A 3445-nucleotide genomic window follows, 5' to 3' on the forward strand; every position below is an offset into this window, starting at 1 on the left:
CAGTAATAAGCCTTGGGTTACTGCTGGTAATCCTGCCTTCCCCTTGTAGGGTTAGAGGAGGTCAGAACATGTGGCCTCCCTGCCGTTTTTGCACTTATATTTCAAAGCCCTTTTCTCCATGACTTTTTTTCCCCTGGTATTTCCAATCAGGTCTATCTTCCTCCTCGATACTCACATAGTATATTATTAATACCTCTTGCATGATACCTACTATCTTCTGCCTTATTCTGTAGTTCTTTCTATACTTTTTTAAACATCTTTCCTAGTAGACACAAGGTTCGTATAAGTAAGACAATCTTAATTAGTTCTGCACTTTTAATGATGTCTAGCATAGTACCTATCACAGAACAGATATACAAAAAATTAATGAAAGTTTAAGGGTTCATTTCCCAGTGTATGATTTTGAAATCAGCAAAACCTGTAATCTTGGTCGATAGTCAGCCAGTATGTATGAGTACAGCATATTGGCTATTTATTGGTTATTAACTATTGTGAAGGAGCTCTGGTGGTGTACAATATCCTTCCTGATATAATAGCCTCCCATGAGATGTTTTTTGGTACCTTTAATTGAGACAGGACACTCAGCTGAGTGGGCTAGAGGCAATATCTGGGGCTCCTTCTGAGTTATCTAATGTAGTGTGGTTTGGGGACAGGACATAGGCTTAATGTGCAAGATTTATAATTTAGGCAACTAATCATACCACTTATGAACATTTTGATTTTCTAATGAAGAATACAGTCTACCACCTAACTTTGCTTACATATGGAATTGAAAAAACTACAATGAGAAACACAATTGTAGAGTTCTGTATTTTACAGACAGTAATTTTCATCTGTAAGCAGTGACAATGGTGATGGCAAGTAAAGTGGTATATCTTTGCTGTTTGTGGTCCACTCTGATTTCAGAATTTTGGGGCTGTTTCCTCTTTCTTTACTGGGGAAAATTAGCTTTCTTTGTAATTTGGTTTCTTCTGCTTTTATCTCATCACTGTGAAAGTTACTGGAAAGGGGCAAGGATGCCAATGTTGAACAGGCAACGTGTAACAGCACAAGGAAAATGCAATCTTGGAAAGGAACAAAATAAGGTGCCTAAGAACATGAAAACAAACGGGGACCAGCTGGAAACAATGATCTAGCTAAGAAAGGCAGAGACAATGAAGTAATTTGAACAAGTCCTCAGTTCTGCTGCTTCTATAATGAGGCAAGCAGACAGGAGAGATTTTTGGCAGCCTTCTAAAGTCTGCGTCTTCCTTCTTCCTTGCTTCAAGCTCCTCTACTAATGTCCAACACGCTTTCCCAACTATAGCCAGTGTCTGATTTGTAGTTTCTTTTTACCTCTGGACATTTCCTTGGCTGGTGCCACTTGGAATGACTGTCAGAGCTAAAGAGGCTGATATTTGTGACCCTATATGTTTATGGAGGCATTCTAGCTAACACAGACCTCAATTTAGATTACTTAAAATCAATACTGTAAAAATTATGCAGTTTGTGAATATATCCTTGGTATTTCAGAGTTGACAAACTTGAGTTTCAAACTCACAGAAACTGCATGGAATGATCCTTCTCTTAGTACAGTCTTTAGAGAGTCAGTGTGAGGTGTGAGTGAGACTAATCAAACAGAGCCCAGCAAATGTATTTTAAAAAATAAACAGCCTGGTAAGATTACAGCAGGTCTTTAAAGGCACAAAAGAACATGCTTTTACTTATCAGCTTCTTAATGGAGAACTGAATTGATAGAAAATTATTTCAGTCTGCTTTTCACTGACTACTATTCCTCTGATAGTTCAAGAAAGATCAGTGAAGGTTTTTATATTCTTTAAGAAGCAGAAGGGACCTCTGATAACATGGTAGAACATTCTCATTTTATAGATAAAGACTGAGGAGAGGATAGGTGGAATGGCTGCCTCATAGTTACATATTGTACAGTACTCCTGGTGTTCTGCCATGCAGCATTACCTTAAAAAATGAATATGAACAGGTAAATGCATATTTTCTTTTCTTTTATCCAGTCTTCCGTTCTTATTCTAGGCCATCTTTATTGTTTTATATATATATATATATATATATATATATATATATTAGTCTTATATACCAACCAAAACACTTCTCTCCTGTCAACCAAATCTTACCTCTAGGCTAATCTGCTAGGGACTGTCCATGAATAGCAGAGGTGGAATGTTTATAAGTACCAATCAGGTATTGCCAAAATGTGAAAAATATGAGTAAAACATATATTGTGTCCTGCAATGAATTTTACGATTACCAAGAGCTTTTAAACTCTGTACTGGGCTCCATTTCTTTCATTGATTTGTTAGACTATCATGGGGTGATGCACCCACCTACTCTAGGGAGATACACCCCTTGGAGCAATCGGCCCTGGGGCACCAGAGGGACAGCATTCACATGGAGGGAAAGCTGGGCAGACAGGAGTGCATAGTTAAGAAGGGCACAGGGAAGGGGGTTCACAGGTAAGGGAGGGGAGGAGAGTGGGTTGGGTTGGGGATGGTAGTCGGGAATGAAACCAAATGTACACAAACTGTTGAATGTAAAACAAATTCTGCTCTGTAAATTTGTATCTAAAGCACAATTAAAACAATAACAACAAAGGTAGTGGCCATGCCACCCACAAGACCCTGAAAAAAAAAAAAGCTAACAATTTCCATTCAAATACAGGACATGTTTTGAACTGTAGACTACTCAAGGCAAATCCTATTAATCTAAATTATATAGAGTTTACACGTTTGCTATTCATCACCCACTCCCTTTTCTTTCATTTATTTCTCCCGGTAGCGTTCTAATCATGAAGAGCCTTTTAGAAACTCAACACACCTACTTTCTTTCTCTATTTCAAGTAATATATAAACTAAAAATATAAAAATCTTACTTAGAGGAGGTAGACAGCTGAGCCTACTCGGATTATTTGGGGAGGAGCTATTATTTACCTCAATTAAAGGGAATGAACAGAAAAGGAGGAAAACTTTCTAGTTCCTCTTGATTGATGGAGCCTATTTTTGTTTGTTTTAATGTTTTTTCTTCCCTGAGGCCACTGTTCACAGTGTGGCTTTACTTGTTACTAATCAAATATACACACAAATTTATTCCAATGCTTTGGGACTTTTTAGGATCTTGGATTATCTGTGCTTCTCCCTCTCGCTAACACAAATAATAGAGAATATACTATACTGCAAAACCAAAATGGCCTCTGGAAGCAAGCACTGCCTTAGTTTCCTTATTTGTAAATTGCTAATGTGACATCCTTAGGGCCAGTTACTTTCAGTGATTTAATTACACTTACAGTTTTCAAGTATCTTCCACCTAAACCCATGCTCATAAAATATCAATTAAAAACGTTTAATATTAAACACAGTGGGAGTCCTTGTTTCTGATTTTTATTTTTGCAAAGTCTACAGTTATATGAAGAAACATCACCAAGCTGAAACTTGTG

The 3445-nt window shown here is 37.4% G+C and overlaps 1 protein-coding gene across 1 annotated transcript in view; it reads right to left on the reverse strand.

Moving 5' to 3' along the window:
* The window catches only part of DIAPH2 (diaphanous related formin 2), a 1278863-nt gene that overhangs the window by 211662 nt on the left and 1063756 nt on the right, over positions 1 to 3445 (reverse strand). The gene's annotated exons all lie outside the window — the stretch shown is intronic.

This window comes from Orycteropus afer, unplaced genomic scaffold, assembly GCF_000298275.1.
Source record: "Orycteropus afer afer isolate SDZICR_OR568_19922 unplaced genomic scaffold, OryAfe1.0 scaffold00165, whole genome shotgun sequence".
Taxonomy (NCBI): Eukaryota; Metazoa; Chordata; class Mammalia; order Tubulidentata; family Orycteropodidae; genus Orycteropus; species Orycteropus afer.